Source organism: Homarus americanus, unplaced genomic scaffold (genome assembly GCF_018991925.1).
Source record: "Homarus americanus isolate GMGI-L3 unplaced genomic scaffold, GMGI_Hamer_2.0 scaffold30858, whole genome shotgun sequence".
NCBI lineage: Eukaryota > Metazoa > Arthropoda > Malacostraca > Decapoda > Nephropidae > Homarus > Homarus americanus.
In genome coordinates, this window is record NW_024737697.1 from 2,671,318 (window position 1) to 2,685,585 (window position 14,268).

Here is a 14,268-nt window from a genome sequence, read left to right on the forward strand (position 1 = left end):
AAGGGAAAGGGTTAAGCTGTACATTTAATCAAAGAGATAATTTTTGCTTCCCCTTCTACAGTATATTAGTCAAAGAAAACGGGAAGTTCTAGAAATTAAGTTTTATTGACATATGTAATGAGTAATATTCAGAGATATATTCAGGACCTGCCCATTGTCTTAGTATACAAAAGAATGCATTAGGAATATTGTATTATAAAAAATGAAACTTGTAAGGTAAGTTTTATATAACATATACTGTAAATATAGAGTATACACAAATTTTTACAATATACCGGTATTTAATTGAGAGCGAGTACGGTTTATGCATCTTTAAGTTTATACATCAATACTTTTATACATCATTAGTTTTATACATCATTAGCTTTATACATCATTAGCTTTATACATCATTAAGTTTATATTGATCATCAGGTTCATTCATCCTTAAGTTTATACATTATTAGGTTCTTTCATCATTAGGTTCTTTCATCATTAGGTTTATACATCATTAGGTTCTTCCATCATTAGGTTTATACATCAATAAGTTCATTCATCCTTAAGTTTATACATTATTAGGTTCTTTCATCATTAGGTTCTTTCATCATTAGGTTCTTTCATCATTAGGTTTATACATCATTAGGTTCTTTCATCATTAGGTTCTTTCATCATTAGGTTTATACATCATTAGGTTCTTCCATCATTAGGTTTATACATCAATAGGTTCATTCATCCTTAAGTTTATACATTATTAGGTTCATTCATCCTCAAGTTTATTCATCATTAGGTTCTTTCATCATTAGGTTTATTCATCATTAGGTTCTTTCATCATTAGGTTCTTTCATCATTAGGTTTATTCATCATTAGGTTCTTTCATCATTAGGTTTATACATCATTAGGTTCTTTCATCATTAGGTTTATACATCAATAGGTTTATACATCATTAGGTTCTTTCATCATTAGGTTTATACATCAATAGGTTTATACATCAATAGGTTTATACATCAATAGGTTCTTTCATCATTAGGTTTATACATCAATAGGTTTATACATCAATAGGTTTATACATCAATAGGTTTATACATCATTAGGTTCATTCATCATTAGGTTTATACATCATTAGGTTTATACATCATTAGGTTCTTTCATCATTAGGTGTATACATCAATAGGTTTATACATCATTAGGTTCTTTCATCATTAGGTTTATACATCAATAGGTTTATACATCAATAGGTTTATACATCAATAGGTTTATACATCATTAGGTTCTTTCATCATTAGGTTTATACATCAATAGGTTTATACATCATTAGGTTCTACATCAATAGGTTCTATACATCAATAGGTTTATACATCATTAGGTTCTTTCATCATTAGGTTTATACATCAATAGGTTATATTTATCAATAGGTTTATACATCATTAGGTTCTTTCATCATCGTGGGTTTATATTAGGTTCTTTCATCATTAGGTTTATACATCATTAGGTTTAGGTTCATCATTAGGTTCATCATTAGGTTCTTTCATCATTAGGTTTATACATCAATAGGTTTATACATCAATAGGTTTATACATCATTAGGTTCTTTCATCAATAGGTTTATACATCAATAGGTTCTTTCATCATTAGGTTCTTTCATCAATAGGTTTATACATCAATAGGTTTATACATCATTAGGTTTATACATCAATAGGTTTATACATCATTAGGTTCTTTCATCATTAGGTTTATACATCATTAGGTTCTTTCATCAATAGGTTTATACATCAATAGGTTTATACATCATTAGGTTCTTTCATCATTAGGTTTATACATCATTAGGTTCTTTCATCATTAGGGTTTATACATCAATAGGTTTACACATCAATAGGTTCTTTCATCATTAGGTTTATACATCAATAGGTTCATACATCATTAGGTTCTTTCATCATTAGGTTCTTTCATCATTAGGTTTATACATCAATAGGTTTATACATCATTAGGTTCTTTCATCAATAGGTTTATACATCAATAGGTTTATACATCATTAGGTTCTTTCATCATTAGGTTTATACATCAATAGGTTTATACATCAATAGGTTTATACATCATTAGGTTCTTTCATCAATAGGTTTATACATCAATAGGTTTATACATCATTAGGTTCTTTCATCATTAGGTTTATACATCAATAGGTTTATACATCAATAGGTTTATACATCATTAGGTTCTTTCATCAATAGGTTTATACATCAATAGGTTTATACATCATTAGGTTCTTTCATCATTAGGTTTATACATCAATAGGTTTATACATCAATAGGTTTATACATCATTAGGTTCTTTCATCAATAGGTTTATACATCAATAGGTTTATACATCATTAGGTTCTTTCATCATTAGGTTTATACATCAATAGGTTTATACATCAATAGGTTTATACATCAATAGGTTTATACATCAATAGGTTTATACATCAATAGGTTTATACATCAATAGGTTTATACATCAATAGGTTTATACATCAATAGGTTTCATTCATCCTTAAGTTTATACATCAATAGGTTTATACATCATTAGGTTCATTCATCATTAGGTTCATTCATCATTAGGTTTATACATCAATAGGTTTATACATCAATAGGTTTATTCATCATTAGGTTCTTTCATCATTAGGTTTATATATCATTAGGTTCTTTCATCATTAGGTTTATACATCATTAGGTTTATACATCATTAGGTTCTTTCATCATTAGGTTTATACATCATTAGGTTCTTTCATCATTAGGTTTATACATCATTAGGTTCTTTCATCATTAGGTCTATACATCATTAGGTTCTTTCATCATTAGGTTCATTCATCCTCAAGTTTATTCATCAATAAAGCGATACAATACGTCTGTCTGTGGTGACCTTGGTACAGAAATTCATAACACTCCCGGAAGGTGAAACTTACCGCGCAAGTTTTTGTTCAATTTGCTCAATATCCAAGACGCGGCTCAGCACTGTGTTGCTATTGTTTGTACATGGCCGGACGAAATTCCATCGGAACAAATCCACTCGGAAATAAAAGAGAATTCCATGGAATAATTCCCTGCTAACCAAGATCCCATTATTAGAATTATGGAATGGACAAAATCCCACCAGGTCAAGCAAACAGACAGTCTTGTAACTCTTGGTTTAGGTTGGGTAAGGCTATGTCTATTGGGGTTTGTCCTACGACCTACTGGAGCACGTCACCAAAACTCCGACATTTAGAACTCTTGCTTAATAAGATAAACCAACAGACAAGACTGAAGGTGAAATTTCTTATGTGGGTGGTAATGAAAACACACACAGACACACACACACGAGCCGTGACCTCGTCAGCAACACTAGTCACGGAGACTACGTGGGTTAGGTGTATTACAGCCGATAAGAACTAGCTAGACCTAACCTAAGACATTTAGATTCAATTAGGCCGTGTTGGTTAGTGTTTGTTCTCTAAACAAACCTACCTTGATTATTTTACGTTGTGAACATCTTAGTTTTTAGCTACAGTCGATGCTATATCTGATTTTCATCCGATTTCTTACACGATTTTAAAAATTTTCAAAACATACGTAAATGATATATCGTTTAATTTCACGAAAATCATCTTAAGAGTGGAATAAATCGTTTTAGTAAGTAATTTATTGTTATTTATACTGTGTTGAATATGAAGCTTTAAAATAAAAGTAATCCATATGATTAATATGTACACAGGTTAAGTGCACTTGAGCTGGGCTGGTTAGCGCGAAAACAATGGTCTTTCACTTACGGGAATCACTTTAGAACTGGTCTATGTGCTAAACATCTTTGAGTTGTTTTTTTGCTAATTATCCATCAGTTTTCCATTTGATAAACACATATCAATTCTTCTTAAGAGTTATGCAACACACAGTTTAATTATTATCGATCAGCAAGACCATGCAAACACTTCCTAACGCGAAACAAAGGAACTGTGATACCCTCAACACTTCCCGATGCCCTTTAACAGCGGGTCAAATAATCTGGATAACTTTAGTTTTTTAATCCTTCTATCGAGTATTGGGCAAGGTGGGCATTATTTACCTTAATGCCACCTGTCTGTTTCTTTACCTTTGTCTCATTAACTTCCCGTTTATTTTTGTTTGCCTGTCTGTCTCTAATAGCCTTTACTCATCTGTCATTACCAGTCTGTATATGTCTACTTGCTTTTGTCTGCCTCCAACTGCCCGCCTGTCTGTCTGTCGTCTCAGTATTAGCCTATTTGTATTTCTCTGCCTGCCTCCTCTCTATCTCTACCTGTCAATTTTTTTTCTATAAAATATACTGCATCATTAACCTAAAATTATGGCATCAGACACTTGCGATTACACCATAACATCAGTTAGCTAGTACAGAGCAAAGATGTATTCTGTGTGTATATTTGAGCTGTAACACACCCAGACCTTGACCTTGACCCTGACCTTAACCTGCTTAGAAAGAGTAGAAGAATGCGGGGTTATTTGTCCGGCTAACCTGCTAACCCAAGAGTATAACAACTTAAGACTCTTGATGGTGAAATTGCATCAGTTTGTTGCCTCGTTTGTGTAAATTAGTACTTTACTGAGGTCGACCGCTACTGCAACACACGGCAGTAACCCAGCCTGGGGTTACAGTTGTGAAATGACAGTTTCTCTGTGTCTTTGACCTTCTGGCATTTGTTGGTTGACTTGACCCTCACCGGCGCCCTGACTCACGGACTAGCTGTGGCTGGTAGAATCCGGTGGTCGCTCTCCTGATGTAGCAAACTATCACCAGGCCCCTCGCGTCCAAGTGATGCTTTTATGAAGTGAATTTTGACTTTTGTAGTGGCAATAGCCACAACGGGTACTACAATTCACAACTTACAAGGACCGGCGCCTCAATTTTTATCCAATTTTAACGTGGAACAAGATTATGTAACAGATCAATAGATAAACATCACCTAACAGCTTTTGTTAATTGTAATTACATTTTCATGTGGAAATGTTAGAAATTGATTGATATCGGAACAGAATATTTTCATCGACATATCAAGTGATCATGTGAACTGTGCCCTATGTTGTTACCATCCAGCAAGACAAGACCAGTTCAATCAATCCACACGAACAAGTTACACCACTTGTGTTATGAAGTATTACTGCACCTCAACAACTAAGATCTTTAAGAGCGTATTCTAGTAATTCACTAATTATAAAATCTGCTTCAAAAACTAAGATTTTAAGCGCATATTCTGGGTTAGTAAATATAAACAGTACACTAAACATCAACAATTCAATATCAGGTTTGATATATCAATCTTGTGTTCACTAGACGTTTCCATAAGTCCAAATCTGGTATGATATACTTGTCCTCCCCAGGTATTAAAGACTTAGTCACGGGCTTTCACCCTTGGCCCACCTGCTGCCCTGCCCCGCCACGACTCTCCAGCATGTTTGGCCTCACCCTGAGCTTTCCTTAATTATAACCACAATAGTAGTAGTTGAGGTTTGTGACTGAAAATATATATATATATATATATATATATATATATATAAATGCACATCTGACATTGTGATCTGGTCTCACATCTGTATATATATACACCTTGATTTTGTATTTTCTAGTCTGTACTCAATTCTCGAAGATGTGAATTACAGAAAGGCTTGGGAACTTGTGCTTTCTTTCCTTGTGGTTATCAGCATATACTCTAGACTGCACCTACAGTGATTTATATATATATATATATATATATATATATATATATATATATATATATATATATATATATATACAATATTATATGTCTCTGTGTGTGTCCGCCTATATTCTCCCCCAAACTAACGTATGTGTCACCAGCCTGATCGACTTCTCTAACTCCATCCAACAACGTCAGCTCAAAGGGCCTGCAGAATCATGCTCGGCGGAAACACCAGGTTACACCAACGCCTTCCAACCTAAATGCCATCCTCAGTGACCTCCACCAACAAGCACTGGAGGCAGTGACTACTGCACCACCTCGCCACCTCCTGCAGCCCCCACCCAACTCGGGCAGTCCTCCACTACAACAATATACAGCCCACAAGAGCCTGCACCGATAGAATATAAGAATAGCACCATCCCATCTATTGTTAAAATAATAAACAACTCCTGATTTATGTACTGTACAGCCCTGTAAATGTATTCAACGCACACTATATCATTATTAAGTCTAAATCAAATGTAAGTCTGTATATTTTCAGCCACTGCTGCAACTCTATTAATAAACCGTTTATTATCATACACACACACACACACGTCCTCATCTACCCCTGCTGATCCACACACACACACACACACACGTCCTCCCCACCTTGTTGATCCACACACACACACACACACACAACGTCCTCCCCACCTGTTGATCCACACACACACACACACACGTCCTCCCTACCTTGTTGATCCACACACACACACACACACACACACGTCCTCCTACCTTGTTGATCCACACACACACACACACACACGTCCTCCTCTACCCTGCTGATCCACACACACACACACACACACGTCCTCCCCTACCTTGTTGATCCACACACACACACACACACACACACACGTCCTCCCCACCTTGTTGATCCACACACACACACACACACGTCCCCACCTTGTTGATCCACACACACACACACACACACACACACACGTCCTCCCCACCCTGTTGATCCACACACACACACACACACACACGTCCTCCCTCTACCTTGTTGATCCACACACACACACACACACACGTCCTCCTCTACCTTGTTGATCCACACACACACACACACACACATGTCCTCCCCCACCTTGTTGATCCCACACACACACACACACACACACATGTCCTCCCCTACCTTGTTGATCCACACACACACACACACACACACACATGTCCTCCCCCACCTTGTTGATCCACACACACACACACACACACACACACACGTCCTCCTCTACCTTGTTGATCCACACACACACACACACATGTCCTCCCCACCTTGCTGATCCACACACACACACACACATGTCCTCCTCTACCTTGTTGATCCACACACACACACATCCTCCCCACCTTGTTGATCCACACACACACACACACACACACACATCCGTCCCTCTACCTTGTTGATCCACACACATACACACGTCCTCCTCTACCTTGTTGATCCACACACACACACACACACACACACATCCTCCCCTGTTGACCATACAACACACACAAAACACACACGTCCTCCCCTACCTATTGATCCACACACACACACACACACACACACACACACGTCCCTCCCCACCTTGTTGATCCACACACACACACAACACACACACACGTCCTCCCACCTTTGTTGATCCACACACACACACACACAATGTCCCTCTACCTTGTTGATCCACACACACACACACACATCCTCTACCTTGTTGATCCACACACACACACACACACACACATCCTCCTCTACCGTGTGATCCACACACACACACACGTCCTCCCCACCTGTTGATCCACACACACACACACACACACACACACGTCCTCCCCACCTGCTGATCCACACACACACACACATCCTCCTCTACCTTGTTGATCCACACACACACACACACACACACACACACTCCTCCCTACCTTGTTGATCCACACACACACACACACACACACGTCCTCCTCTACCTTGTTGATCCCACACACACACACACACGTCCTCCTCTACCTTGTTGATCCACACACACACACACACACACACGTCCTCCCTACCTTGTTGATCCACACACACACACACACACGTCCTCCTCTACCTTGTTGATCCACACACACACACACACACGTCCTCCCTACCTTGTTGATCCACACACACACACACACACACACACACACACGTCCTCCCTACCTTGTTGATCCCACACACACACACACACATCCTCCCTACCTTGTTAACCCCACACACACACACACACACACACACGTCCTCCTCTACCTTGTTGATCCCACACACACACACACACACGTCCCCTTCCCTCACCTTGTTGATTCACACACACACACACACACACACATGTCCTCCTCTACCTTGTTGATCCACACACACACACACACACACACACGTCCTCCTCTACCTTTGATCCACACACACACACACACACACGTCCTCCCCACCTTGTTGATCCACACACACACACACACACACACGTCCCCACCTTGCATTCACACACACACACACACATGTCCTCCCCACCCGTTGATCCACACACACACACACACACACACACATACCCTCCTCTACTTGTTGATCCACACACACACAACACACACACATGTCCTCCCTCTACCTTGTTGATCCACACACACACACACACACACACGTCCTCCTCTACCCTTGTTGATCCACACACACACACACACATGTCCCTCCTCTACCTTGTTGATCCACACACAACACACACACACATGTCCTCCTCTACCTTGTTGATCCACACACACACACATCCTCCTCTACCTTGTTGATCCACACACACACACACACACACACACACCTCCTCTACCTTGTTGATCCACACACACACACACACGTCCTCCCCACCTTGTTGATCCACACACACACACACACACACGTCCTCCTCTACCTTGTTGATCCACACACACACACACACACACACACACGTCCTCCTCTACCTGTTGATCCACACACACACACACACACCACACACGTCCTCCCCTACCTTGTTGATCCACACACACACACACACACACACACACATGTCCTCCCTACCTTGTTGATCCACACACACACACACACACATGTCCTCCTCTACCTTGTTGATCCACACACACACACACATCCTCCTCTCCACCTTGTGATCCACACACACACACACACACACACACACACGTCCTCCTCTACCTTGTTGATCCACACACACACACACGTCCTCCTTACCTGTTGATCCACACACTCACACACACACACACACACGTCCTCCTACCTTGTTGATCCACACACACACACACACACACACCACGCCACGTCCCCCACCTTGATGATCCACACACACACACACACACATCCTCCCCTACCTTGTTGATCCACACACACACACACACACACACACACACACACGTCCTCCTCTACCTTGTTGATCCACACACACACACACACACGTCCTCCTCTACCTGTTGATCCCACACACACACACACACACACACACACATCCCTCTCTACCTTGTTGATCCACACACACACACACACACACACGTCCTCCCCACCTTGATCCCACACACACACACACACACACACACACGTCCTCCCCCACCTTGTTGATCCACACACACACACACACACACACATGTCCTCCCCACCCTGTGATCCACACACACACACACACTCCTCCCTACCTTGTTGATCCACACACACACACACACACACACCATCGTCCTCCTCACCTTGCTGACCCACACACACACACACGTCCTCCCTACCTTGTTGATCCACACACACACAACACACACGTCCTCCCCACCTTGATCCACACACACACACACACACGTCCTCCCCACCTTGTTGATCCACACACACACACACACACACGTCCTCCTCTCTCCCTTGTTGATCCACACACACACACACACACACGTCCTCCCTCACCTTGTTGATCCACACACACACACACACACACGTCCTCCTCTACCTTGTTGATCCACACACACACACACACACACGTCCTCCCCACCCTATGTTGATCCACACACACACACACACACACACACACACGTCCTCCTCTACCTGTTGATCCACACACACACACACACACACACACGTCCTCCTCTACCTTGTTGATTCCACACACACACACACGTCCTCCTGACTTTGAGCCCCACACACACACACACACACACACCACGTCCTCCCTACCTTGTTGATCCACACACACACACACACACGTCACGTCCTCCCCACCTTGTTGATCCACACACACACACACATGTCCTCCTCTACCTTGTTGATCACACACACACACACACACACACTCCCTCCTACCTTGATCACACACACACACACATCAAGTCCTCCCCACCCTGTTAATCCCACACACACACACACACACGTCCCTCCCTATCTTGCTGATCCACACACACACACACACACACACACGTCCTCCCCACCTTGTTGATCCCCACACAACACACACACAACACGTCCTCCCCACCCTTGTTGATCCACACACACACACACACACGTCCTCCTTACTTGTCCCACACACACACAACACATCCTCTCACCCTTGTTGATCCCACACACACACACACACACACACATCGTCCTCCTCTACTTCTGATCCACACACACACACACACACTCTCCTCTACCCTGCCAATCCACACACACACACACACACATGTCTCCCTACCTTGTTGAACCACACACACACACACACGTCCTCCCCCACCTTGTGATCCACACACACACACACACACACACGTCCTCCCCACCTTTCATCCACACACACACACACACACACACACGTCCTCCCTCTACCTTGTTGATCCACACACACACACACACACACACGTCCTCCCCCACCTTCTGATCCACACACACACACACACACACACACGTCCTCCCCACCTTGTTGATCCACACACACACACACACACACACACGTCCCCCCACCTTTGCTTGATCCACACACACACACACACACACACACGTCCTCCCTCACCCTTGATCCACACACACACACACACGTCCTCCCCACCTTGCTTGATCCCACACACACACACACACGTCCTCCCCACCTTGTTGATCCCACACACACACACACACACGTCCTCCTCTACCTTGTTGATCCACACACACACACACACACACACACACACACACACACACACACACACGTCCTCCTACCTGCTGATCCACACACACACACACACACACACACGTCCTCCCCTACCTGTTGATCACACACACACACAACACACACACACACAGTCCTCCCCTACCTTGTTGATCCCACACACACACACACACACACACACACACACACGTCCCTCCCTCACTTTGTGGATCCCACACACACACACACACACACGTCCTCCCCACCTTGTTGATCCACACACACACACACACACACACACGTCCTCCCTCTACCTGTTGGATCCACACACACACACACATGTCCTCTACCTTGTTGATCCACACACACACACACACATGTCCTCCTCTACCTTGTTGATCCCCACACACACACACACACACACACACACACACACACACACGTCCCCATCTTGTTGATCCACACACACACACACACACACACACACGTCCTCCCCCTCTACCTATGATCCCACACACACACACACACACGTCCTCTACCTTGTTGACACACCACACACACACACAATGTCCTCCCCACCTTGTTGATCCACACACACACACACACACAGTCCTCCTCTACCTTGTTGATCCACACACACACACGTCCTCCCCTCACTTGTTGATCCACACACACACACACACGTCCTCCCTACCTTGTTGATCCACACACACACACACACACACACACACACGTCCCCCACCTTGTTGATCCACACACACACACACACACACGTCCCCTACCCCATGGGATCCACACACACACACACACACACACGTCCCTCCCCACCTTGTTGACCACACACACACACACACACACATCCTCCCCACCTTGTGATCCACACACACACACGTCCTCCTCTACCTTGTTGATCCACACACACACACACACACGTCCTCCTCACCTTGTTGATCCACACACACACACACACACTGCCTCCCCACCTTGTTGATCCACACACACACACACACACACACACATGTCCCCCTCTGTTGATCCACACACACACACACACACATCGTCCTCCCTACCTGTTGACCACACACACACACACAATGTCCTCCCTCTACCTTGTTGATCCACACACACACACACACACACACACACGTCCTCCCCACCTTGTTGATCCACACACACACACACACACACACACACGTCCTCCCCCTTCTGTCCACACACACACACACATGTCCTCCTCTACCCTGTTGATCCACACACACACACACACACACGTCCTCCCCCACCTTGTTGATCCACACACACACACACACACACACATCGTCCTCCCACTTGTTGATCACACACACACACACACATCCTCCCCACCTGTTGATCCACACACACACACACACACACGTCCTCCTCTACCTTGTTGATCCACACACACACACACACACGTCCTCCCTACCTTGTTGATCCACACACACCACACGTCCTCCCCCACCCACACACACACACACACACACACACACGTCCTCCCCTACCTTGTTGATCCACACACACACACACAACACGTCCTCCTCTACCTTGTTGATCCACACACAACACACAGAACGTCCTCCTCTACCTTGTTGATCCATCACACACACACACACACGTCCTCCTCCACCTTGTTGATCCACACACACACACACACACACACACACACACACACACGTCCTCCCCACCTTGTTGATCCACACACACACACACACACACACACATGTCCTCCCTCTACCTTGTTGATCCACACACACACACACACACACACACACGTCCTCCCCACCCCACATCCACACACACACACACACGTCCTCCTCTACCTTGTTGATCCCACACACACACACACACACACGTCCTCCTCACCTTGTTGATCCACACACACACACACACACACACGTCCTCCCCACCTGTTGATCCACACACACACACACACACACACACACACACACGTCCTCCCTCTACCTTGTTGATCCACACACACACACACACACACACGTCCTCCCCCTACCTTGTTGATCCACACACACACACACACACACGTCCTCCCCACCTTGTTGATCCACACACACACACACACACGTCCTCCTCTACCTTGTTGATCCACACACACACACACACACATGTCCTTTCTCACCCCTGCTGATCCACACACACACACACACACACACATCGTCCTCCTCTACCTTGTTGATCCCACACACACACACACACACGTCCTCCCCACTCCTTGTTGATCCACACACACACACACACACGTCCTCCCCACCTGTTGATCCACACACACACACACACACACGTCCTCCTCTACCTTGTTGATCCACACACACACACACACACACACACACGTCCTCCTACCTTGTTGATCCACACACACACACACACACGTCCTCCCTCTACCTTGTTGATCCACACACACACACACACACACGTCCTCCTCTACCTTGGATCCACACACACACACACACACACATCGTCCTCCTCTACCCTGCTGATCCACACACACACACGTCCTCCTCTACCTTGTTGATCCACACACACACACACACACGTCCTCCCTACCTTGTTGATCCACACACACACACACACACACACACGTCCTCCTCTACCTTGTTGATCCACACACACACACACGTCCTCTCCCTTGTTGATCCACACACACACACACACACACGTCCTCCTCTACCTTGTTGATCCACACACACACACACACACACGTCCCTCCCTCATCTTGCTAATCCACACACACACACACACACGTCCTCCTCTACCTTGTTGATCCACACACACACACACACACACACACACGTCCTCCCCACCCTGTTGATCCACACACACACACACACACGTCCTCCCCCACCTTGCTGATCCACACACACACACACACACACACACATCGTCCTCCCCACCTTGTTGATCCCACACACACACGTCCTCCCTACCTTGTTGATCCACACACACACACACACACGTCCTCCTCTACCTTGTTGATCCACACACACACACACACACGTCCTCCCCACTTGTTGATCCCACACACACACACACACACACGCCCTCTACCCTGCTGATCCACACACACACACACACACGTCCTCCCCACCGATCCCCTGGATCCACACACACACACACACACACACACACACGTCCTCTACCTTGTTGATCCACACACACACACACACATGTCCTCTACCTTGTTGATCCACACACACACACACACACACACACACACGTCCTCCTCATCTTGTTGATCCCACACACACACACACACGTCCTCCCTACCTTGTTGATCCACACACACACACGTCCTCCTCACCTTGTTGATCCACACACACACACACACACACGTCCTCCTCTACCTTGTTGATCCACACACACACACACACACACACACACGTCCTCCCCACTCCCTGTTGATCCACAC